The sequence below is a fragment of the Pezoporus flaviventris genome, unplaced genomic scaffold, assembly GCF_033815535.1.
Source record: "Pezoporus flaviventris isolate CSIRO_AGI_PZ_B2104156 unplaced genomic scaffold, CSIRO_AGI_Pfla_v1 ptg000045l, whole genome shotgun sequence".
NCBI classification, from domain to species: Eukaryota; Metazoa; Chordata; class Aves; order Psittaciformes; family Psittacidae; genus Pezoporus; species Pezoporus flaviventris.
In genome coordinates this window covers 18,226,946-18,254,923 of record NW_026892593.1, presented here as the reverse complement: position 1 = coordinate 18,254,923, position 27,978 = coordinate 18,226,946, and positions in this window count along the sequence as shown.

Sequence of the window (27,978 nt, the reverse complement as noted above, 5' to 3'; positions counted from 1 at the left end):
TCTGCCTTCCAAGACTTGGGTGGTGTGGTCAGAGCCTTTGCCAGTGAAGACCGAGGCAAAGAAGTCATTCAGAACCTCAGCCTTCTCCCAATCCTGTGTAGCCAATTGTCCCGAGAGCTTCCTGAGGAGGCCTACATTCTCCCTTGTCTGTTTTTTATTTGCTGTGTACCTTTAGAATCCCTTCATGTTATCTTTAATACCTCTAGCTAAGTTTAATTCTAACTGGGCCTTAGCTTTCCTAACCTGATCCGTAGCTTCCCAGACAACATCCCTGTATTTTTCCCAGGCCGCCTGTCCTTGCTTCCACTTATTATAAGCCTGTTTTTTCATTTGAATTTTCCTCAGCAGCTCCTTATCCATCCAAGGAGATCTCCTGGCCCTCCTGCTGCACTACCTTCTATTTGGGACGCAACACCCCTGAGCTTGTATTAGTTGATCCTTGAATATCAGCCAACAGTCTTGGGCCCCCTAGCCTCTAGGGCTATATCCCATGGAACCTTACTAAGCAGGTTCCTGAAGAGGCCAGTCTGCTCTTTGGTTGCCAAGGACAGTGAGCTTGCTGCATGCTCTTCTCACTGTCCTGAGGATCTCGAATTTGACCACCTCGTGCTCGTTGCAACCAAGGCTGCCCTGGAGTGTCACATTTCCCTTGAGCCCTTCCCTGATGGTGAGCATGAAGTCAAGCATGGCACCTCTCCTTGTCGGCTCCTCTATTACTTGCAGAATGAAGTTGTCTTCTACACAGTCAAGGAACCTCCTGGATTGCTTGTGCAAGGCCGTACCACCATTCCACACAACTGAGGAACCTCCTGGATTGCTTGTGCTGGGCCATATCGTCCCTCCAATAGATATCAGGGTGGTTGAAGTCTCCAGTGAGAACAAGGGTTCTCTTGGGATTACTTGTTACCTGTAGTAAATTCAGTGGTATAAAGAAGCTGTTCCAAACAGTGTATTAGATGTTAATCCAAAAGTTCATATCAGTGTGCAAATGGATTTAAAAAAAAAAAAAAAAATTACCATAAGGATATTGTCATATCCAACAGCTTAAATATGTCTTTTTTATTCTCTGTCTCACTTTATCAGGTGACAGCTATTAAGTAGTAATCACTGTCTCTTTCCTAAACATCCCCTTAGTCTTATAAGAAATGAGGTTTGCAGTATTTGCCTTAGTTTTCAGTTTCCTTAAGGTCACAGGTTATGACTTCTCCCCCTCAAAATCATTCAAACTCTAGTGAAACAAAATATCGATTATTGTAACAGTAGTGATCTCAAGTTTCTCATACAGTTGCTTTCCATATGCTAACTACTCTACATTGTAACTTCTCCAGGAATTATGCCTAGGTATAACTTTTTTTTTTGACAAAGCTTGTTTCTTTCTCATTAATGGTACCTCAAATATCTTAGTGTTTCCCCAAATATGATTTGTTTAAATTTACAGTGCAATACAGCAAAATTCTTGAGAACTCAGAGAAAACTAATCCAATAAATTATTTTAGTACAGTCTACTAAAAAAGGACTTTTCAGGGTTGAGTAGCTAAGGTACAAGAATCATATATAACAGTAGAATATAATTATACATATGATTTGCTGTTCCACTGTATATAGTTTTCATTGCATACATTAATCTATTATTTTATATCACATCACACAATTTTATGTTATTCTATGTTTTATAACATCTTTTATGAAATGCATATTATAACAGGTTACATATTATACATAAAGTCTGGAGACCTCTTCTGTTTTATGAAGATCTGGGATGTCACAAACAAAGGTTTAGACTGTTCATTATTTTCTGAAATTACTACAATCTGTAAATATCTTCCTGGTGTAAATATATTAAGTATTTAATCAAGTGTTTTGATTCCAATCTCTTCTGTCATTATGGAACAAGACAGCCACCTTCATCTGACAATGGTAAGATATGACAGGTAAAACACTTTGAACTAGGAACAAGGCATTTTATGTAGCTGCAAGTCCAGCTTCCAAATGTCTGGCCTTTCTTTTTAAATATATTAGATTACATGATGATATCTATTCTGCCTTCTGCTGTCTCCCTAAAGAATGTTATGCTTCATTGGTCTTCTTCCCTCTACTGAGTACTTGTATCTGAGTTTATTTTTTTCTCAGAGACATTAACTTGCATTTTCAAAGGTTGAATAAATCCCTTTTGGTTACCTACAGACATTTTAGAATTAAAAACTATCTATCTTGTCAATTTGTGACATACTCACTGGTGTCTGTAATGCCTTCCATTTTGTACTGGTTTAGAATGTAACCTGTTTGTATTTAGCTTTTCATTCACATTATTAATTAAAATAATAATTTACATCAAAATATACAGAGGATGCTAAAAGACCACCGAAATCAGAGAGCATTTGCCTTCCTCAGTGATGCTGTTAGTAACCATGCCTTTCATTTTTCAGTCTCCACTTGTGAGTTTCTTAAGATCTTTTGGCAAAACTAAAATACGCAATAGTGAAATAACCAAAGGTGTTGATCAAGGGCACTTATCTAGGTTTGAGCCACAAAATCAGAATGTCTTCCTCAGTTTCAGTCGTGGTGAAGTTTTGCTTTATAGCATTAAAAATATTACCTAAACACATGGAAAATAGAAGTACCAGAGAGAAGGGTTACTCCTGGGTTCACCATGCATTATAAATTTCAGCTACAGTTTTTCAGCCCATTATAGACTATACACAGGTTGACATTCTCATCTGGGACTAATCCCTGTTGTACATCAAGGTCTTGTTCTCCAAGCAATTAATTCTGCATATCTGTAAGACCACTCCTGGTCTCTCATCTGCAGTGAATAGCAAAGTCTCATCCCTGACTAACCCTGAGAGGAGCTAGGTATCTGCAAGGACAACTGTAATGGTTGGGATGAGAAGGTTTCTTAGAGGTCATACTGGCAGTGTTTGTGCCAATGTTTCTGCATTCTTCCATGCAGATCTTATACCCTTCTGCTACATCCTCTGTATAAACCTTACAGCTTCTACATCACACCGTATGAACACAGCTACTGCAGCCTGTGGGAAACTTCTCATTTTCTTGGGTATGTTATGAACATAATCCTAATCAGGTTTGTAAAATAAACCTAGTCCACAGATACCCACATAGAACCCACAGAAATCATAAACCCTTAGGGTTGTAAGCTTCGAGATATCTCATGCCTTACAGCTAAATTTAAAGTAGGGGCAGGGAAGGGACTGGTTTCATGAAAAGAATCTGTGGTCACTTAAAGAGCTAAGGTAGAGGGCTTTGCATTGAATGAGTATTAAGTATCCCCTGATATCATGACTTAGAAAGAGGAATCCTGGAATAAATTCATATGAGAAAAATCAGTTTACTCCTATAGTAGAAATGGAAAAGTGGACAAATCTTGCAGAAATAAGTAAGTAGACAAATGTGTGACCATCAAGAGACCTCCAGATAAGTAGGCCCAGAGGTCTATAAGATAAATAGCATGTCAAGAATTGCTGTAGGTGCTCATCATGCAGGTCCAGAGAGACGACTGTCAGGAGATCTAGCAAGAGCAGAATGGTCCAGTAGACTGGGGAGCAGGAACAGTCTAGTTGAAGGAACTCATGCTGTAATTGACTGCAAGATTGGTGTCTGTCATAGAAGTGCTGTATGGACTAATCTGTCAAGAAGAGAAAAGCTCTACAGATGGTAACTCAGAGTCTTACAATACTCTAATTACAATAATACTGGGCAACGATAATGGGCAATTACAATTAATAATGAGTAGCCATGGAGTAAGTAGTAACTAGGGCGGCTAGTTCTATGTGGGAGGGTAGAATACCCCATCACCCAAAGGACAGGGAGGCATAGCCTTTTTCCTAACACTGAGTGATTAGGTGATGGTTAGCGATAGGTGATATGTACACTTTAGCAAGAAGGAAACATAAACAGTTTCAACAGACCAAAAGATTCGTAAAAGAAGGTTGGGTTTTCTTTCTTTCAGTAATACTGTGTTTGTTGCAGAGAAAAAGCTGTCTGAATAGTCTTCAGAGTAACTTAGCAACACTTTCTTTCTTTGTCTTTCCTCTATTTTTTCTACATAATATCTCTTTAAAGAAATATTTTTACTTAAACTTCTCATTTGGGCTCAGTTACAATCCCTAGCCTGGGCCATCTGTCATTTACTTGCCTGCTGTTACTGATGAAACTGACCCCAAAAGTAACATCTGAAGACTCTGAAACTTTGGGGCATATGGCATATGAACCTGGCTTTTACATCGCTAAGCAATGACTACTGGTATCTTCTCTAGGCTATTTATTGCCCAAATACCTTGCATTTGTATATATATACTTAAGTACATGAATACTTCCTTTAAAAAAAAAAATCTTACTGTCCCCCATATTACCTTAAGGCACTCTCTTTCCTATTTGTCATCACTTTGCCCTCATAGACATCTATGTCTTTAAGGACTGTCCTGGGTTCAGCAGTAGCAGTCATTTTTCTCCTTCGTGGTAGCTGGTGCAGTGCTGTGTTTTGACTTCCAGCCTGGGAACAGTGCTGGTGATACCGACGTTTTCGGTTGTTGCTAAGTGATGTTTACCCTGACCAAGGACTTTGTGAGGCTCATGCTCTGCCAGGGAGGAGGGGAAGCCGTGAGGAAGCAGAGACAGGGCCTCTGACCCAGGCTAGCCAAAGAGGTATTCCATACCACAGCACGTCAGGGCCGGGGTGGGGGGTAACTGGGAGTTACCCGGAAGGACACGGGCTTCCGGGTGGGTCTCGTTTCTTGGCCAGTGGTATTGTATTCTCTTCCCTTGTTATTTTCCCTTATCATTGTTGTCGTTGGTGGTAGCGGTGGTGATTTGTGTTGTACATTGGTTGCTGGACTGTTCTTGTCTCAACCCGTGGGAGTTGCACTCTTTCGATCCTCCTCCCCGTTCCTCCGGGAGTGGGGAAGGGGAGAGCCGGGGGGGGGTGTGGCCTCAATTACTCTCATCCTGGCACCACTCACTGGGAGTGAGCGAACAAGCTGTCTGGCTAGGGTTTAAACCACAACAAGGACCCAGGACTCTTCAAACTATTTTACATGAATATGTACTAATATGGAATTTTACAATTAGTTTCAGCCTTAACTCTGAAATTACTTGTTTTTGCCAAGATCCATAAAAGAATCAAAAGACAGATTTTATGATTTAATATTATAATTGTATCAGAAAGGTTTTACTTTATTTGGCATGACTCTTCTTAAATGTTCCTATTTTAAAAACACATTTGAACAATAGATTGAACCTAATGGCATTTTAAATCTTTGAGTTATCTATCTCAGGTAAAAATTAAAACATGCTATTATGTATCTACCAAATGGAGTGTAGTGCTTGAGGCATTTCAGCTTTTTGGAAAGTGGCACAAACAATATCTGTTTTGTAAGTGCCTTTTTTAATGGAGTGCCAAACAGTGTGTATAACTGTTAACATAAAGGAATATAAAGCATATGGAGAATTGTAACAAAATATACATGCAAGTTTGTAATAGGTATTTCTACAGGGATTGGTCTCAGAACTGGGAAATGATACATAAACACCAGTAATTTTTCTATGCCTTTTTTATTTTTTTGCGCTTTGTTTTCTTTTTTTTCAGTTCCACTATTCTGTCCTATTTTTGAGATGGCTAATGTTCTCATATAATCATATTGCAGTGTTATCATTTTTGGGGCTTCAGTGCTTAATCTCTTTTCTTGGCCGGACAAATTATCCTCTTGTCCCCTGCAGCCAACTATAGTAATTTCCAGTGAATGCAGTAATGAGGGCAGAACTGATTAAATGTAGGCTTCCCTCGTGATAAACTTAGCCAACAAGCTGCCTGTCAGTACCAAGGGAGTTTTTCTAGGTTGTTTTGTTTTGGCTTTTTTGCCCCAAAAGTAAAGGAGAATTTTCTGATCAGAGGTTTACATTCCTGCCAGGAATAGATACATGAATAAACAACCTATGTGCAGCCCTCCTAATTGCACAGTTGGTTTCAGACATAGAATTGTGTCACTGATAGCAGGACTCAACCAGAAATATATGCTTCTGTGGTTGTCTGTTCTATCAGCTTTACCCTGTTCTGGTGGCCAATTGCTCTTTATAAAAAAGATGCTGCAATGCACAGTCTCAGCTTTTACAATGGAACCCTTTAGCACTAAAGGAACTGTATACTGTAATGTTACAGAAACTGTAAAATTAATATGCTATACTCTGCAGAGAAAATAAGGAAATACTAGCTTAGACAAACGGTATATTTCCTCTCTGCCATGTGGTATAAATGTTTCTCTTTTCCCTATTGTTTGGAAAACAAGTTTGGAAAAGCTAGACCAGAAATAAGTAAGTAAGTGTTACAATGGTAAGAACAAACAGGCTAAATTCTCTGGTAGAAAAATAGGCTACCCCTAAGGATATTGAAGTGCCCTTGGACCTACTTGGCTAGTATTTGGTTATGCTCAGTATTGCAGCAAATAAAACCAGCCTAATTCTTCTGTGTAATGCTTGATCACATTCTTTATGTGTATGTGAATAAATTTTATTCCAGTGAATCTTTCTGGATGGAAGAGGTTCTGTCACCATAAATAAAAAATAATTATGGCAGAACTCTTTCCAGAAATATTCACACAAATGTTTGAATAGCCTTTTTTATTTTTTTCTGTGATAGAACAACCATAAAGGATTACTGTGAACATGCATTTACACAGAACTATTGTACAAAAAGGATGCATTTCTGTGAAGTGAAAGTCAATCAATTGATCAATTGATCAATAGTAGTTAAAAATATTGTACGAAAAACAGCAAAGAATTTTCCAAAAAGCCACAACCAAAAATCTTTCACATAAACTACTCAAATATCTGAATGTAGCGCACTTAGAAAAATGAGAGTTGTTCACAAGTAAATATAAGCAGGATATAGTATTGCATTAAATTCTTGTCACAAATGTGCCTAGAACCCTCTATGTAGTGTAGACAGGTGTAAAGACATAAATACATGCTAATATGCATAACATTACATATGCTTTCAAGTATCTGTTTACTAGGAGAGTTTCATAAGCATTCTCTAAATTCTTTAATGTTTATAAAAGTCCATGAGCTTTACTCATGTTCCCAGACTACTACAGATAATCTCTAAGAGAATGATATCTATCATAAGAGGCAGTAATACTCTACAGTAAAGCGTGCCTAACATTTCACTGTAATGGTGTGCTCGGTGTTCTCATTCTTTATTACTTAAGCTAAAATATAAGACTGGTTAACAACTTAAGTACCTTTAGTTGGGTAACTGTTGGATAGCTCCTTCTAGTGAGGAATGCAGTATGCAGTAACCTTCTGTATGACTCCTCAGAGCCTTACTCTCCAAAGGATCTATCTTCATACAAAAAACACCTGCCATTTTCTTGGCAGAAGCCATCCTTGAGAAGCTGCAACACAATATTTTGCTTTGACCCTTGCTTATGAAGCAGCACATAACACTGACAGGGAACTGACTTTTTTGACAAGTCCCTGCTAGTCATTCCTCAAGGATTACAACATGCAAATTACATGAGAGAGTTTATATTTATATGTTTATACATATATATGTATCTATGCATATATATACATACATATACAGCCGTGTATATGTATAGGTATATTTAAACATTCTCAAATCTATGAATATGTAGCTGTGCACATACATATAAATCTGGTATCTATTGTTCTGGGTTCAGCAGCAGCAGTCATTTTTTCTCCTTCTTACAAGCTGGTGCAGCGCTGTGGTTTTGACTTTCGGCCTGGGAACAGTGTTGATAACACCGATGTTTTTAGTTACTGCTCAGATGTTTAGTCTGACCAAGGACTTTCTGAGTCTCATGCTCTGCCAGGGAGGAAGGGAAGCCGGGAGGAAGCAGAGACAGGACACCTGACCCAAACTAGCCGAAGAGGTATTCCATACCACAGCATGTCATGCCCAGGATGTAAGTCAGATTTCCCCAGAAGGGTGAGTTCACAGATCGGTCGGGCTGGGTATCAATGGGTGGTATTGTATTCTCTTCCCTTGTTAATTCTTTTATCATTATTATTATTGGTGGTAGCAGCAGTGGTTTATGTTATACCTTAGTTACTGGGCTGTTCTTATCTCAACCTGTGGGAGTTACATTCTTTCAGTTCTCCTCCCTGTCCCTCCGGGAGGGGCAGGGGGGAGAGAGAAAGGCGGGGAGTGAGTGAGTGAGCTGCGTGGGTTACTGACTGCACTTAAACCATGACATCTGTGTACATGTTAATATAAGTAGTATAAAGATATATAAAGAGAAATTACTGCAATGGCCTTTTTTTCTTTTTTCATTGCCAAAATTAATGCCAGTTGACAACTAAACTGTAGCAGCTTTAAACAATGGATCTGAAGGTTAAAAAATACATTCTACATTAGTGAACTTTGCCTCCTTGTTTGAATTTTGGGGATTCAGTTTCTTTTGAAAAACAAACACTTCTCGGTAAGACTACCAAAATACCAGCAGTAGCAGCATGGAAATACTGCCAGTAGAACCACTGCTTGTAGTGTCTTTAAAAAAAAAATAAAAAAATTAAAAGATCGTGGCTTGTTCAGCTTAACAAAACACAGAGTGACAGTAAAGAGGATGTCTCTATTTAAACACATAATAGGCAAACTCCAGGAAAGCAAAGGAGGTATATAATCTAAAAAAGATGTTGACACATGAACAGATGTACAACTATGCACCAGGAATAACTCTGGGCTAAAAGTTAGAATAAAATTTATCACTTTTGGAGGAATGTGACTCTCCAAAAGAACAGTAAGGAAAAATAATCCTTACCAGTCCTGAAAAGGAATCTAATGTGGGTGTGTCAAATGCAATTATATTAAGTTACACAAGCTAGAAGAAAAATAGAACTTCATGATAGAGAATGCCAGTTCTACACATAACTCCAGAAAGTTTTTGTTGTATTTCCATTTTTTTTCATATATTGTTAATTTCCACTACACAAACAATAAAAAAAACACATAATTTCCTGTACACTCTTAATGAAAATGTACCATTTTTGTGGAAATGCTAGGATGTGCAATCTCCCTAGCCACAGTTTTTTCCTTCTTCCGGTAACACCTCACTAGGTTACTCACTCAAACTATAAACTTAGAGAATAAAGAAAACTTTCCAAAGAATGTAGCTACAGTATTGTTCAGTTCTGCTTGTGTTCTTTGAAACTTTGTTTCCCCATAATTCTGACTGTGTTAGTCTTGTGCTTCAGACACAAGATTTTTTATTAAGATTTACTTTATCCCATTTTATGTGTCACTCTCCAATATCAGTGTGTTGTTAATGTTTGCAGAGTCATACTGTTAGGAATGCAGAAGCATATTTTGCTTAATTACTTTCCCTCAATGGGGTTGAAAATTAGACTAAAATTCTGGATTTTATGCTGCACTTAAGAGTACTATGGATAATGAAGCAGAAAGGACAAAAATATCAGCTGGAAAGCAAACAAACAAACAAATGCAAGATGAAAAATGAAATAGAAATCAGAGAGAATTGCAAAACAATATTACTTAGAGATGGATGAGAGTGCAATATGAAATGAATTTAAAAGAAAAGCTGCAATGTTTTTGCCTTAAATTTTGCCATCTTGAAAGATATGGTGAACATGTCGCTTGTTTCTTTTAGAATAAAAGGATTCTTCCAAGCACAGTGTCCTGGGTTCAGCAGTAGCAGTCATGTTTTTCCTTTGTGGTAGCTGGTGCAGCAGCCCAGATGGGATGCTCTGAAGACCTGCTCGCTAGGCCATGCACGGAGGACGCTTGTTCCTCACGGGCCCCGGCCCGCCTAGGGGAAAGTCCCCGGACCGCCGGCAGAGAGTGCCGGGTGCTACAGCGCCCCCGCCTGCCCCCAACATCACCATGACACCGCCGAGACGCCCCAAGTTGGGCGGATGACACGCAAATTCGTGAAGCGTTCCACATAAAAAAAAACCAAAACGGGGTGGGGGGTAACTGGGAGTTACCCGGAAGGACACGGGCTTCCGCGTGGGACTCGTTTCTTGGCCGGTGGTATCGTATTCTCTTCCCTTGTTATTTTCCCTTATCATTGTTGTAGTTGGTAGTAGCGGTGGTGATTTGTGTTGTACATTGGTTGCTGGACTGTTCTTGTCTCGGCCCGTAGGAGTTGCACCCTTTCGATCCTCCTCCCCGTTCCTCCGGGAGCGGGGAAGGGGAGAGCCCCGCGGGGAGGGGGCCTCGATTGTTGTCAGCCTGGCACCACTCACTGGCAGTGAGTGAACAAGTTGCCTGACTGGGTTTAAACCACGACCGTTTTATGTTTCCTGTGGAAACATAAGATTTCAATTTAAAAAAAAAAAACTTGTGATTTTAAAGTTATGAAACAAACCCTTTTCTTTTTGGTGACATTTTTAAGAAACCTCATGCCTCCCAAGCATTCTCTTTGATGAGAGCAGTTTGTAACATCCTTAAGTTGAAAGTTTATCCTCAATCACCAGTGAAGTGGCAAACAGACATGTAAAACCTGCTTGTCCTGGGTTGTAGAAGCCTGTGACAAAGAAAAAAGTCATCTTTCTTGGCCTAGCTGTGGCTGGTTCATGTTGCACTTTCGGTCTTTTGGATTATGTATGAGAAGGACAGATATGTTTTCCTGCATGTAGCAATGACTCTTTAGGATGTTCCTGTGAGAGAGTTTAAGCCTTCTTTCAGACCATCCCTTAATTTCTTTCTCAGTCTTGTAGCTCCTGAAGCAAAAAATTTCCTGTGAATGCTTGTAGCCAAGACATTTCTGCTGCTGATTTAAATGCTGCTGAAGAGGACTATTATAAAGCAATATGTATGGCCATGAAGCGTGACTGCTGTAGGATCAAACACTGATAATTGTGTGTGGGTGTTCTTCTGGGGACATGAATTGCTCCAGGTTGTATACATACAGGAGCACATCACAGCACCTCTTGCTCTATTGGGATAAGGATGACAGACGTGACTGATACTTAGATTTTATATACAATGAGGAGGCCTCTTTTCATTTAATATCATTGACACTCACAGGCAAGATTTACATTTAATATTAGGCTTCAATTGACAAAAGGGCAACAACTAGTAGGGATCATCAGAAAGTCTAGACTGGCACACAGGAAAACTGGTAAGCTCCATTACCCTTTTCAAAATATCAGATAGAAGGAGACACGTGAACAGGGAAATGGTTCAATTATATTGGACACAGAAGAGATGCATGAAAAAGTTGCCCAAATGTTACAGTTAAATTAAGCCACACATGCACAGACATGCCGAAATATTTGGCATGGTATTCTAAGGCAGACAAACCATATGGCCTCCTTAGCAATCCACAATACTTTTTGCCGTGTCCCACTTATAGCAAAAGAAACTTGTAATTTTGGGTGTGCCAGATGTCTTGTCAGTCAGCCAGTCTCACATTTAACAATGTTCTCTGCCTAAACCTGACATAAACACAATGGCATTGCTCACTGAGTAGCCAGCTCCTTACTCTGAGGGAAGAAATCAATGTAAGAAAATATACAAAATGGCAGATAACCTTAGATCATTCCTGGTGGACAGGCTTCCTGTGAAGAAAAACTTCCAAGAGAAAAATGAAGGCTAACTCCCAAAGCAATGAAAAGGAGAAGAAAGAAGGACAAATATACTAACATTTTTGTCTATTTACCAGTGCGTTTACTGGTGCATCTCAAGTGCAGTGGCCACTCCCAAGAGTTTGCAGTGCTGGGATCAATTCATTTACCTAAGAAAAGTCATTGCAGGTGAGCAGGATGACAGCTCCAGGTGTAGGGAGTGTCACCTCAGTACTAAGTTCCATCCTTTATGAAATCCCTCTGGAAGCTCCCCAGTATCTGATCAATAGTTTTTGAGGCATCATTGTCTAAATAAAGAAATTGAAAACATCTGCAGATGATTTGCCTTTCAGTAACTTATTAATCAAGTCTCTGACCTCTCAGATGACTATTTACCCACTGGAGAAATGTCAAGAAAGGTCAGACCTCATTCATGAAGTAGTTAGGTACTTCTTGTAAATTCACATATTTCTCTAGGTTCTAGTTTTTCTACAGTTATATTGACCTAGTGCAGTCAGTATAAACAGAAAAAAATGTCTTCAGTAGACCCACTCGCTTTGGAATTATAGTCATAGTTCCAGACACATAACACATTCCCTACTTTTACTGAAGGTCTTAGCTATGCTCAGATTTAATGGATAAATCTAAATGATCATTAATTTTTCAAAGATAAAACATGACAGCTCAAAACAGGTGTTTTTGAAAAGTAATGAAAGTTGAACAAGCTGGATGAACCTGTAGCCTGAGAGATATATTAGTTTCTGAGCATCATGGTTAAAGAAGTGACTAGGAAAGCATGAGGAACTAGTAAATTTTCAAAGTAATTTTATCAAATGAGGATTTTTTTTTCTTAAATTCTCAATTTTCTTTTGAGATTAACCCTTCATCCTCCTCTTCTCAAAACAAATGAAAGTGGATAATAATTTCTCATGTCTCTATTTTCTGCTCAGAACAAGTTCTTATTGACTGCTTTCCATCCCTTTACTTACTTAGATGATGAACAAAAAATGCATTTATTGCTCTGTACCTTCTTTTGGGGTACGTGGCATTCTGTTAAGGAAAATATTGTCAGATTTGCCATGGCATATATATCCTTCAGTGCTGGAGCATCTATGTTCTCTTTTATTGAATATTTTTTGAAGTTTGTTTTTTTTTCCTGCTATTTTTAAAATCTAAATTTAAAACATACTATAATTGTCTCAAGCTGTCAAAATATCTGTTTATTTAGTATACGTACGAATAACAGTACCTTTGTACCTACTTGCAGGGCTATTCTTTATCTCTCCCTTCGCTAATCTTCATGTAGGACAATTTTTCCACAGAGAAACTGATTACGTATCTCAAAAGGTTAACTGGAGAGATGTTAGAACACAGTCCCTGGACATAATCTAGCCTTGGCTGGACATGGACAAGCAACCTTATCCATCTGGCCTTGCTTTAAGCAGGCTATCGGACTAGGTGACCTCTAGATGTCCCTTCCAAGCTATATTTTGTCATTTTATGCTTTATTAATTTAATTCAACTAAATGTCAGTTAACATAATATCATTTGTAAATTACTTCATACTTTTATTTTCAGGTATGTATTACATGATATACTAAATACTATAAATATCTGTTTGTGTATCCATCTCCCTATCTGTCTATCTGTCTGTCTTTCTACATACCTACCTCATATATACAAATTAATATTTTGGAAGACTGGTTTGACCTCATCAGAATAAATAATGAATAAATAATATATACATGTATTTCACATTATTAATGGAAAATAACATGATACTGTAAAATATTGCAATTTTATCTTTATATGTAAATAATTCTTTTTCTATGAAATATTGTTCCTTAAGGAAGTATAACCAGTTCTAAGTTTGGTTAACTTAGTTGTCTAGGACTCTGAAAATCTTACATCAAACTCTGAATTTTGAAAATTATTCTGAGTATAAAAATAAATTTTTGGATAAATTTTGTCAAGAACATACATAAAGAAAATTAGCCTAGTCAAAACAGTATCATGTACATTATCTTTAATGAGTACCACCCGTTGTGCTCCACAGTTATGCTAAACACAGTGACATAATGTAGAATCGTTGAGGATTTTAAAATTACATGGTTTGTATTCATAATACAAAAGTCACCTTGATTTTTTAGCTCTCCTATGCAATTATATTGCCACTAACAGAGTGGGGAAGGCCTGAGTTGTCATTTGTGCAGACTGAGAAGCATACCATGTACGTGATTCACTGAACCAAAGAACAAGTAGATGCCGCAGTATCACATTAAAATGCAATAGTGTTTGAGAGGACTGTGTTTAGAATATAGCTTGCTTATCTTTATTAATCAACCGAATAATTCCTGTTATTTGTTACTATAAACTATTGTCCGAGTACTTCAAAGAGAAGGATGAAATGTAATGCTATTATGTAGCATAAGAGAGAAATAATATAGGGTTATGATTTCAAGGAATATTCACCACTGTTCAGCATATGACTTGAAGCCCTCTGAATCTAATAGAAAGAAACTGATTTAATTGAGATTGGAGATCTAATACCTGTATCTTGTTCTGAAAGTTTAAATAGAACTCAGCTGGTACCTTCCACAAAAGGGTGAAATTCATTTACAGCAGGGCAGTTTATTATCTGAAAAAGAAGAATCTTTTTGGTACCTGAAATACGCCATCAGAATAGGATGTTGCCACCTAAGTTTGTGCTCTACTCAAAGGAAAATATACTTGGAATTTGGCATTTCTTGGATAAAGCAGCAGAGGACATTTGGTGAAATATTGACAAACTCAAAAGTGGTGGTAAATCACTTCTTAGACTATTGGAAGAGATCAGGTTTCAGGGAGAAATGATATATGGAAACTGAGCTAAACATAAGCATTTTCTTTATGTATGGAAGTTAATAGTAGAATTTTAATTTCTCAGACCTTCATAATGTACTTCCCTTTGGAGAATTCCATTAGGAATTCTTATGCATAACAACTGCCTCAGAATCTCTACTTCCTTTTTTTCCTAGGTATGTTTTCAAGCAATGGATATGTTCTGACAGCTGCTACAACAACTAATATAAGAAAGATGTCAGAAATCAGAGAAACTTCCAAATTGTATTATCTTTAAGGAGGAAATGAGTTAATTCTTGTGTTTTTCACATAATATGCATACCGTAATACAAGCAGAAAACTGGATATGACTTTACATACAGTTAGTTATAAAATTAGCTTTCTCCTTTTACTCTGAAAGTGATACTTCTTTCTTCCTGAAATATCACTTGATCAATCAAGTACCAAAACGTTATTTCATTATAGGGCACTTATTTTTAGATGTCTTTGTGGGAAATGCTATGAGGAGTTAGGAAAATAAAATAGTCTCTAGTAAGAAGTTATTAAAAAGTGCTAAATTAATGTGGGTTTTTTTTTTTTTGGCTGACAAACCTTGCTCAAAAATTTACTTCAGTGGGGACTGCAGTTAGGCAAATAACTTCTCCCTCTCTCAGTGCTCCTTACTAATTAACTAATGGGTCAACTGCTGAGGTGAGTAGCTCGAGAGAGGACGCCTTCAACACGGGAGCGGAGGGGGGGGGGGTGGGGTGGGGGGAGGAAGATCAGCGTCCAGGAGACACAACTCAGAGCAAGAGCCACCGAAAGAGCCTCAAGTCCTCGACAGGACCTGCCCGGGAGCCGGCAGCTCAGCTGACGCCAGCAGCTGACTCACAGGGGGCGGAGCCTGAAGCAGCGGCACCAGCCCTGAGTGCGTAAAAACCTGCCCCAGGGAGCGCGGCGAACAGGAGCGCGGCGAGGCAGTTTGCGCGAGGAGGCGAGCGCTCGTCGTATGAGCAGGGCCCGGTCCGGGAGCTCTGCTCTGGCTGCCCCAGCGGTGCCCAGCGTAGGCACCCAGACAGAGCCGATGAGAGGGGAGGCTGCAGTGCAGAGCTCGGGGTGTAGAGAGTGCCTGCACTGGTCTGGTGAGGGGAGGGTGCACAATGGGCAGGGCTGCACTCGGTGCTCCCTGGTGCAGGTCCTCCTGCAGCAGGGGCTGAGCTGCGGGATGCTGTCAATAGACTGCGAGATGTCAGGGAAGCTGAGAAGAAGCAGGAACGCTTGCTCCCGGCCCAAACTGTGCAGGGGCCTCAAGCTTCCCCTCTAGCTCATGAAGGAAAGAAGGAGGCCGTTAACCTGGGAAGCTGGGAATTAGTGACAAAAAAAAGCAGCAAAAAAAGGAGAAAAAGGACAACCAAAAACAAGGGGCTTCCCCCAAAATCTGTTGTCCCCACGCAGAACCGCTTTGCTGCCCTGCAGGGGGCTAATGAGGAAATGCACTCGAGCCAGAAACAGCCGGCTGATGCCTTGGTGAAGAAGATCTCTACTGGTGCTGCCAGGAAAAAGCAGTGGGTCGTAGTAATAGGGGACTCTACATTGAAAGGGCAGAAGCACTTCTCTGTCGCCCTGACCCGGTCTCAAGGGAGGTGTGTTGACTACCAGGGGCACGGATCAGGGATGTGGCAGAGTCTGCTTGCTCTAGTAAGTCCCATGGACTATTACCCCCTTCTGGTGATACATGTGGGTGCTAGGGAGATAGATAGTAGTAGCCTGGGGAGCATAAAGAAGGACTACAGAGTGTGGGGAAGGTGGTTAGGGGCTCTGGATCTCAGATAGTCTTTTTGTCAATTCTCTAGGATACAGGGGAGGACCTAAAAAAAGCTAGAAGGATTGGCCAGGTTAATAAATAGTTAAAAGGGTGGTGTCATAGTCAGGGGTTTCAGTGTCTTGAACATGGCAACCAAGTTTGTAGGCCAGGTCTAGTGGGGGCTGGTGGAGCTGGTCTAAAGAAGGGAAAGAGCAGTTTTGGTAGGAAGCTTGCCAGACTAGTCAAGGAGGCTTTAAACTAGATGTGTTGGGGGAGGGGGGCATCATTCCATCCCAACACACCCAGTCAGTTGCCAGCACCTATAATAAAAGCTCAGAGCAATGTAGAGATATCCCAGCTGCTCCAGCCAATGAGCCGGCTTCATTTGGAGCTCGGCTCAGATGCCTCTATACAAATGCTCGTAGCATGGGGAACAAACAGGAGGAATTAGAGATGTGTGCACGTCTACGGGAGTATGATGTAGTAGGCATCGCAGAAACATGGTGGGATGGCTCCTATGACTGGAGTGTTGGAATGGAAGGTTACAGGCTCTTTAGAAAAGACAGGCCTGGCAGATGGGGAGGGGGAGTTGCTCTTTATGTTAGGGATAGGCTGGAGAGTATGGAACTCTGTCTGGGGACAGGTGAGCAGTTAACAGAGAGTTTCTGGGTCAGGGTTAAAGGGAAAACAGATATGGGAGACGTTACTGTGGGGACCTGTTACAGACTGCCTGATCAAGGAGAACCTGCGGATGAAGCACTCCATAGACAGATAGGAAAAGCCTCACGCTCACAGGCCCTTGTTCTCATGGGTGACTTCAACCACCCTGACATCTGTTGGAAGGACAGACACCCCGGCATAAGCAATCCAGGAGGTTCCTTGATTGTGTGGAAGACAGCTTCCTTCTGCAAGTCATAGAGGAGCCGACAAGGAGAGGTGCCATGCTTGACCTCGTGCTCACCAACAGGGAAGGGCTCGTTGGAAATGTGGCGCTCCAGGGCAGCCTTGGATGCAGCGATCACGAGATGCTCGAATTTGAGATCATCAGGACAGTGAGAAGAGCGTGCATCAGCCTCACTGCCCGGGACTTCAAAAGAGCAGACTTTGGCCTCTTCAGGAACCTGCTTAGTAAGGTTCCATGGGATATAGCCCTAGAGGGCAGAGGTGCCCAAGACTCTTGGTTGATATTCAAGGATCACCTGCTACAAGGTCAAGAGTGCTGCATCCCAACTAGAAAGTAGTGCAGCAGGAGGGCCAGGAGATCTCCTTGGATGGATAAGGAGCTGCTGAGGGAAATTCAAATGAAAAAACAAGCTTATAATAAGTGGAAGCAAGGACAGGCGGCCTGGGAAAAATACTGGGATGTTGTCTGGGAAGCTACGGATCAGGTTAGGAAAGCTAAGGCCCAGTTAGAATTAAACTTGGCTAGGGATGTGAAAGACAACAGGAAGGGATTCTACAGGTACATAGCAAATAAAAAACAGACAAGGGAGAACGTAGGCCCCCTCAGGAAGCTCTTGGGAGAACTGGCTACACAGGATTTGGAGAAGGCTGAGGTTCTGAATGACTTCTTTGCCTCAGTCTTCACTGGCAAAGGCTCTGACCACACCACCCAAGTCTTGGAAGGCAGATGCAGGGACTGTGAGAATGAAGACCTTGCCCCCACTGTAGGAGAGGATCTGGTTCAAGACCATCTTAAGAACCTGAATGTGCAGAAGTCCATGGGTCCTGATGAGATCCATCCGCAGGTCCTGAAGGAGCTGGCAAATGAAGTTGCTAAGCCCCTGGCCATCAGATTTGAGAAATCCTGGCAGTCAGGTGAAGTTCCTGATGACTGGAAAAAGGGAAATATAACCCCCATTTTCAAGAAGAAGGGGAAAATGGATGACCCGGGGAATTACAGACCAGTCAGTCTCACCTCTGTGCCTGGCAAAATCTTGGAGCAGATTCTCCTGGAAGGCATGCTAAGGCCCATGAAAATCAACAAGGTGCTTGGTGACAGCCAGCATGGCTTCATTAAAGGGAAATTCTGCCTGACCAATTTGGTGGCCTTCTATGATGGGGGTACAGAACTGATGGACGGGGTAGAGTAGTTGATGTCATCAACCTGGACTTGTGCAAAGAGTTCAACGCTGCCCTACATGACATCCTTGTCTCTAAATTGGAGAGACATCAATTTGATGGATGGACCACTTGGTGGATAAAGAACTGGCTGGATGGCCGCATGCAAAGAGTTGTTGTCAATGGCTCAATGGCCGACTGGAGACAAGTAACGAGTGGTGTCCCTCAGGGATCAGTGTTGATACCAGTCTTGTTCAACCTCTTTGTCACTGACAGGGACAGTGGGAATGAGTGCGCTCTCAGCAAGTTTGACGATGACACCAAGCTGTGTGGTTTGGTTGATACACTGGAGGGAAGGAATGCCATCCAGAGGGACCTTGACACACTTGTGAGGTGGGCTGATGCCAACCTCATGAAGTTTAACCATGCCAAGTGCAAGGTCCTCCACCTGTGTGGGAGCAATCCCAAGCACAGCTACAGTTTGTGCAAAGAAGAGATTCAGAGCAGCCCTGTGGAGAAAGACTTGGGTGTGTTGGTTGATGAGAAAATGAACATGAGCAGGCAGTGTGTGCTTGCAGCCCGGAAAGCCAACTTTATCGTGGGCTGCATCAAAAGGAACATGGCCAGCAGGTTGAAGGAGGGGATGCTGCCCCTCTACTCTGCTCTTGTGAGACCTCACTTGGAGTATTGTGTGCAGTTCTGGTGTCCTCAACATAAAAAGAACATGGAACTGTTGGAACAAGTCCAGAGGAGGGCCATGAAGATGACTGGGGGACTGGAGCACCTCCCGTATGAAGACAGGCTGAGGAAGTTGGGGCTGTTCAGCCTGGAGAAGAGAAGGCTGCATGGAGACCTCATAGCAGCCTTCCAGTATCTGAAGGGGGCCTATAAAGATGCTGGGGAAGGACTCTTCATTAGGGACTGTAGTGATAAGACAAAGGGTAACGGGTTAAAACAAACAGGGGAAGTTTAGATTGTATATAAGAAGGAAATTCTTTCCTGTTAGGGTGGTGAGGCACTGGAATGGGTTGCCCAGGGAAGTTGTGAATTTTCCATCCGTGGTGGTGTTCAAGACGAGGTTGGATGAGGCCTTGGGCGATATGGTTTACTGTGAGGTGTCCCTGCCTATGGCATGGGGGTTGGAACTTGATGATCTTAAGGTCCTTTCCAATCCTAACTATTCTATGATTCTATGATTCTATGTAGGTATCCCATTGCTCATCATGTCAGCTGTTATACTGTACTATGCTATGACTGCTTGTAAGCAAAATGGTTTTGGGTCTACGCTTTGACATTGAAAAAAATACAATAATACACAATTTGCTAAGAATAGCCTCAATTATACTGCCTGTTGGAAAAATTCTCTGGGTTGCGGCTGACCAATGCCTGGGAAACCGCTAAATGGTGTAAGCTGGGAACATGCCAGATTCCAACAGACAATATTAATTGTTATGTACAGCGCTGGAGACGAAGACTAGTGCTGTTTACTTTATTAATGTCAGTGTAACACCTGTGACTCCTGAATGGACACCTGAATTTTTCTACATACTTTCTTTGGATGTATAGATTCTGATTGTGAGTCCCTACTGCACTGTCAGACATCCATTATGTAATGATTAACAGCATAAAGCCTCATGGAAGATTTGCAAACTAATATTTGTTGCCTTGAATCTGCAATGCTCCTGGGGTTATACAGCACTCTGGTCAGCATAAGGAGTAACTGATTTTCTTTTGATCCTCACCAGAGTGGCTAACATGACAATTCCTTAATTAAAATATTGTTTGAAATGATTTATATCTTGCCAAAGAATGTGGGAAAGATCACATATGGCTACACAGCTGTGTATTGTATCATTACATGGGTACTGTGCTTGAAACGTCTTTCCATCTTTTACTTGACCCTGGAAAAGCAAAATGAATCATAGAGCCATTTACATTGGAAAAGAACCTTAAGAACATCAAATCCAACCATAAACCTAACAATACCAAATCCATGTCTAAACCATGTCCTTATGGACCTTGTCCATGAGTGCCATATTTACACATCTTTTAAATACCTCTGGGGATGGCCACTCAGCTACTTCCTTGGGCAACATTTTCCAGTGCTTGACAATACTTTTGGTGATGAAATGATTCCTAATCACTTTTTTCTTTTTTTTTTTTTAATGAAAGAATGTTTTAAGAGCAATTTTCATATGCTTGTTAAAAGAAAGTTTAGTTTACCCATGAATTTTCTCACCTCCATAATAGTGAAGCAGCAATGAGCACAGAAAAAGTTTACCATATTTCAAGACTCTATTTCTCCTTCAGTGAACGGCACATGCAAGGGATGCCTCATGGAGACAAAGATCCTTCTTGAAAGATCGCAGAGCAACTACTGATCCATGCTGTATTATAAATTCCAAACCTTATGTCAGTTTCTAAAAAATATTTCCTATGGTATTGCTAAGTAGTCCCTGTGCAGCACAAGCATGACTTACAGAGGAGAGTTAATGGCTGTACGCTTTATTGCACATAAAACAATTGCATGGGCTCCTGCCTTTTTAATCAGTATTGCTATCTGAATTGTTAGTATGCACAAGTTAGTGAGAAAAGTGAGATTAGTTCTAATAATTATAAGACTTCTCAACCTTTGTCTTAGCTGAAAGAGGTCCTTTTCTCCTTTAATAAAAACTACATATACAGGACATAAGTTTAATTGTCCATCCATGCAAATGTTGAATTTTTGCCAGAAGAGACCTCTGAGGATGTAACAGTGATATGAGACTGGAGACAATTTGAAATATTGTGTAAATAATGATTTTGAACAACTCAATATTTAGGTGCCAATGTAGGTACAGGTTTGAAACTACTAAGTATAGACTGGTTTCTCAGTACTTGAAGTATAAGGAACATGAAAAGTTAAAATAATTGAAACACAACAGATTCATTACTTAGATACTGGTGTGTGCATAAATATTGTTCCTCTCTGAATATGTTTGCAATTTTTCTAATAGTTACTTTGCAATTTACTGAATATTAGTCTTCAGCAATATACTTAATAGCACATATACTTCAGTGGTCAATATATGTACGTTTGTGTGTCATATTAAGTACAACATATGTATCCTGTATAGTGTTACTGGTTTACCACATTAATAAGGTTCATGTAATATGATTTGAGGTAGTGAAAGTTAGATTTTTACTGTAAGCCTCCAAATTTAGTGAAGGGAAAGAAATAGATATTTTTCATGAATTTATTTATTACATCTTAATATAAACAGACAGATGGTGCCTGTCTCTCTGTTGACTATGGCTAAAGGCTAGCTTGTACTGTGCACCTGTATGACCAACACTGTATTAGGCCAGGTTCTAATAAATCACCTTGATTCATTTAGGCTAGACACTTAGTGGCTAATAAATAATATTAAAGCGTGGTGAAATTAATCGGGCTTTAAAATACACAAAAAATATATCCCATGTATGTGGAAGCTTATATTTTCATAAAAGCTTTAAAGCACATCAGGTCAGAATCTTTGCTGGTGTAAATCCATGGAATTGAATTCACTGCTATCCTCATTATTTACACCAGCTGAAGCTCTATTCTGTAGACTTTACTTATGTATGCGAACAGTAATTTCAACTAGTGCACAGTTCTGAAGTCTCCTATGCATGACATTGCCAATGAACCCAAAATGATATCTCTGTGTGTAAGGTTCCCTGGTTCTGAGGCTTAATCACTACTTTAATGGATCTATTTATTTGTAATTATTGTCTATTTTTTTTTGTAGGGAAAAATTATACTGGGAACAAATATGGTGTTGTTTGTTTTCACATCTGATTTCTGTCTATATATTAATCAAAATGCATCTGGATGGAAATGGGGAAAAAAATTGAGATACCTTAGTATTTGTTACATCTGTGATACATGATATTTCATTGTGAAATAAAATATATATATATATGTGTGTGTCGTACCCCAGGTGCCAAGGAAATTCTTTCCCCATTTCAGTGGGGCCAAATTTGACAGCCTCTAATGCCCAAGTGATTTCTCCTTCCCAAACCTGCCAGATATGTTTGCTGCTGTGGTTTTCTGTACCAAGGTCCAGCCAGTAGTGAAGCTAAGCATGCCATATGCACACATGCAAACCTATGCTATGCAGACGCTCTCGATCGGCAGACCAACACGGGCGTCACAACCACATACATAGCACTCATAAACATTAAGGATGCAAACGGGTTCATCCTCCTAATGGGACTGCCAACTAATGAGGCTCATAGCTTGCTGGGAGATTTCTCACACACAAACACACACCTGCAGATCTCTCTAGTAGCAGGCCAACACCTATGGTCCCTCCTGTAGGTGGCTGTCAGTCTTCTGAAGGTACTTGCTGGCTAATCTGATTGGATAATTTTCAGAACAAAGAAATACTAAGGTAAGACTTTTCAAGGAATCATTGTGACAACAAACCCTAATGAGTGATACTCAGATGGAATTCATGATAAAAGCTGGGGTCAAGTATTTTTCAGTAGAACCTGATGCACACATCTCCATTCTAGCATGGAGTTTCTAACCCCAAGCTGTTTTTTGAAGGCCAGATTATTTTAAAGGAAATAGGTAATGGACAGCTTAGAAGTCAACATCTTCTTCAGTATACCTGAAATGATTCTGAAGTGACACCAAAGTTTAGAAATGTGTCCTTAGGTGCCTAGGGATGGCAAGTTTTTGGAATCCATAGAATATTATTAAATTCATTCAAAGTGGTTTAAATAAGGTTTTAGTCTGCTGTACTTCCAAAAAGTCAGTAAGACCGGAATGGAAACTTGGTACCAAGGTTTCCAAAGATTTTGTTGAAACATTACATTAGTAGAGAATAGATTAGAATTTGAACTGTTCAAAAGACAGACAAAAGGGTGATCACAGGTTTAGAAAGGTTTCTGAATGACTGAATAGAATAAGGCTTGTTGTCCTGGAACAGAGAGGACTATGAGGAAGGAAAAGCCATAACAGACTTATACAGAATAATAAGTAATATAGGAAAGTGAGATGAAGGCTGGTTGTTTACCAACTCTTTCAAGAATGTAGTACATAAAACTAGTAAATGGCAAGATTTAAAAAAAAAAAAAAAGAGAAAAAAGATAGAAGAATGCAGCTAAAAATATTGTGGATGGTCAGAATCTTAGATTATATTTAGTGAAGAATTGCACAGGTACTTGGATAAGAGATCCACTGAGTCTTGCTGAACAGATCATGTGAAAGTCAGGAAATTCTTTGAGCTGAATGCAATCAGTAACTGAGAGAGTGCCAACAGGAAAAGTCCTATATGCTTTCCTTGTCATCACAACCAGGAAACTCAATGGACCCAATTTTAAAACATTGCATCTGGTCCAAAGTTTGTTAGTACACTGATCTTCATAACATCTAGCATGCTTATCATGGTAACACCTAGACCAGTGTCCTGGGTGCAGCAGTAGCAGTCATTTTTCTCCTTCTTAGTAGCTGTTGCAGTGCTGTGTTTTTGACTTTCAGCCTGGGAACACTGCTGATAACACCAATGTTTTCAGTTACTGCTCAAATGTTTAGTCTGACCAAGGGCCTTCTGAATCTCATGCTCTACCAGGGAGGAGGGGAAGCTGGGAGGAAGCAGAGACAGGACACCTGACCCAAACTGACCAAAGAGGTACTCCGTACCACAGCACATCATGCCCAGGATGTAAAACAGGGGGCAGTTACCCGGAAGGGTTAGAGCACTGCCGGGGTCAGGCTGGGTATCGAGATCACTGCTCAGGTTGGGCTGGGTATCAATTGGTGGATGGTGAGTGGCTGTATTCTCTTCCCTTGTTATTTCCCTTATCATTATTATTATTAGTGGTAGCAGTGGTGATTTGTGTTGTACCTTGGTTACTGGACTGTTCTTATCTCAACCCATGGGAGTTACATTCTTTCGATTCTCCTCCCCATGCCTCTGGGATCTGAGGGAGGAAGAGGGAGGAGTGAGAGAGCGGGCTACACGGTTCTGAGTGACTGACTGGGCTTAACCCATGACAAGAAGACAGATGATTTAGAGAGAAGAGTCTCTGACAGTTGTCTGAGTTCAGATTTCTACCAAAGTACATACAGTTACACACTTCAATGAAATAGGATTCATTCTGTGGTATCCTAGTCCTTCTAGCTGGTTGCTAATCAAGATTTTTTCTGGTCTGTTTATGTAGTTGATATTTTGAAGTAGTTGATATAGTTAGTTAGCCAAAGATCCAAAACAAGATATTGCTAAGAAGCAGAAGCAGAACTTAGGGTGGAATTTGCAGTAGGCAGAGTATGACAACATGCTTTGCCCTGCATTTGTATAAAAGCTAAGCCAGGAAAAAGGTATTGTCTTTGCTGAATTTGAGTGACATATAAAAGGCACTCATATACATATATATATATATAAAATAAACATTTGAAAATGGAATATAAAATGGATCTGGGAACATGAGTTTGCTCATATTTTTATGAATATGGGACAATAAAAAGCCATATTTTTACATTTCACATAAGCCTTTCCTCAAATTACATTGCTTACTAAGATATGTTACTCCACAGCAATCCTAGTGCAGTTATGAGAAACTACTGCCCATATTTATTTGTTTGAGCTAATGGTATTTCTTTGTACACTAGCCATAAAGTGGACGTATTTGTATATATTTCTCCATCTAAAGTATGGCAGTCAGCAGAATATCAATATATAATTTCTTTTAAATATATTTTTATTTCTGATTTCAAGATAGTAAAAGCTTGTATTGAAATATACAGTTCATACCTGCCATATAAATTCACATGGGAAAGAAATAAGAAAAAGAAAATGCATCTATGGATCTTTTAAGATCACCTGCAAAGTGGAATTTTTTGAATGCACAGAGCCCTGTTCTTAATACCACTTAAATTGTAATTATGATTGGTTTTTTTTAATTCTTAAGAATGATCTTTCTTGAGCATGCGTCTGTGATGCTTGCTTTTTTAAGATTTAAAATCATTATCACCTTGGAAATTATGATTTTGATATGTCTATATTTTTAAAAAGCATATTTCTGTGCTATCAATTTTACTATAGTTTATCATGGCCATATAGTTTATCTTGGCCAACAAAATCTTTAAAATTACCTTTCATTTGTTGTAAATTGCACTCTAATCTGAATTGTCTAAGTCCATTTAAATTAATTTATATATTTATTTGAAATGCTACTGTTATCCTTTCAGAAAATCTCTTGATATATTTAAAGACCTTTTTGAATACAGTAATTCTGATATCAGAAAGATGTAATATGGAACTGAAAAGAAATGGGCCATGAAATTCTAGGGGTTGGGGGTGGTGTGGGGCAAGAGAATCTTACATTAGGATTTTTCTTTATAAATAAGAAAAAGGATTGGGGTATCAGTTGTCACTATTTTTTGTCATCTCAGGAAATTTACAGTATATATATTAAATTACCTTGTCTTCATCCAAAAAATATCAGCTGCAAGTAGTGAAATTCCTAAATAGGATTTTACTTATATATTATGTTGGTGGGGTTTTTTGCTAGAAGGATCAACAATAGTTCATTTCCCTAACCAAGCCAGAATGGATTTAAGTAAAATCTGAAATTTGTTTCAGGAGGAAGATTAACACCTTTGTGCTCTGTGATTTTAAAACAGAATCCTAAGCACAATGAAGACAAACTGTTTTGTTAAGTTGCTATAGGATTATCAGTGAGAGGTTTGGTAGAAATTTGAAACTCAAAGGTTCTGAAAGGATCAGAAGGAAGAAAAATTTAATTTTATTCTGCACTTTTAGGAAGATCACTCTTAAATTAATGTGTTTTGCCATTGCTTTCTTTCTCATTTGCCTTTTTACCATGATCAATAAGGTAATATCACATGTCTGTAAAGTATATAATTTAAAAAGATGTTTCTACCAACTTCATTATATTGAAGTTTAAATATAGATTTGTGCTAACTTTTTTTTATAGTGGAATTTTGTAAAGGCAACTTAACAATATAAAATCACTATGAAGCCTGCCTAAAAACAGCAAACAAACAAATTTGTAAAACTGACTGATAGAATAATAAAAAGGTGAATTTTTTTAAATTCTTCTTCAAATTTACAAACTGGCAGAAAAATTTTCTGTATTTTAAAGTGCTGTTTTGTTGATGATCTAACTTAGACTGAATAGTTCAGAGAAATCAACCCTAAAGGAAAAGAATTGTGATAGTTTTGGAAAAAAAAAACCACCTGGTAACTTCCAAATATCTTTTACTAAGTTGTGTCTTGTTTTCTGCTAAAAAAAGTGTCATAGTATTGACAAAATTGCAATATTTTTGAATGAAAAATTTATATTTTCTTGAAAAAAAATATTTACAGTACATTTTTTGATCAAGTGGGGAAAAATAGAAAGTTTGGGGTTGGCTTTTTTTTGTTTTTTTTTTTAAATGTTGTGTTTCCTAGTTCATGATACTGTTAATGTCATTCTGTCTTGTACAGAATGAAAGTACATGAAAGTGAATTTCACACATACACTTAAAATGGTGTATTGCTGATATAAGTTTATTTAAGGGTGTGCTGACAGTAACTGGAAAACTGTTGTCAATTTTTAGTGACTACCATTATAAGAAAAATCTTGTCATTCTGGAACAGATCATATTTCAGAGATGGAAGGCAACATCTCAGGCTGTGAAACAGAAAGCATTATCAGCCACTGCCATTCCCAAACCTGCATTGGGGGACTCACAGTCCATGTGAAAATGGAAAGTACTTGAATACAGTTAAGATGCATCTTTTTATCCCATAGTCATAGTGAAAGATTTTCCTTCCAAGCTGAAATGACATTAATTTCTCACAAAAGGTTTCTGTTCTTCAGAACCTCCCTTTTTTTAGGCAATTGTAGCAGATATGGCATGCTGAAGCAGCAGGCCTTTGATGGTTTGCACTGTCATGGACCTGATTATAAGAAAGGTACTGGAATTTCGTATGAGCTTGTGGTGCTTAAAATGGTAAATGGTCTTGCCTTGCTAGTGGGTACCACATGTTATTTTGTGCATGCATAGTATTTCACAGAGATGGGGGGCAGCAAGTGCGGTGCAATGTGCAAGTCCCTGGGATGTGGTCTGTGAGGGACATTTCCACAGAGCTTCCAACACAACATTTCTTCACAAGGTAGAACACGATTTTGACAGTTTTCTCTCTTCCACTTTTCAGCTGAAGTATAAATAAGTTTTTGTAAGCTTTCCTTCATGTGTCTAATCTATATGGTGTGCACATTTTATTCATTTTCTGAGTGAAAATTTTGCAAAATGTATGTGGATAGCAGTCCTAGTTGCAATGTACAATCTGCTTGAATTCCCATGAAAACTATTCTTCCATAAATGATGAGGTAGGCAGAGAGAAAAGCATGCACCCCATTGCTGGGAAAATGAGCTGATTTGAGCTGTTTGATATCTACTGGTTTGAGTCACGTTGTTTTTCTTTACAGTACTTTGAAACATCAGCCTTACCAATGTGCCTGAGGAGAGAAGTAAATAAAATTATATGGGCCAGAGCCTCTGAATATTCAGTCTACTGTAACATAATATGTAGCAATGTTTACAGGTACATGACAGCTTGTATTTTCTTTGATGCAAATTTTAAGAGCCATCAACTGAATTTGTACACTATGCTGTCATTATATGTGATTCTACCATATAATTTGTTATTTTGAATGTTCAATACAAAAACTTCTTTGAAAATAATAAAAAA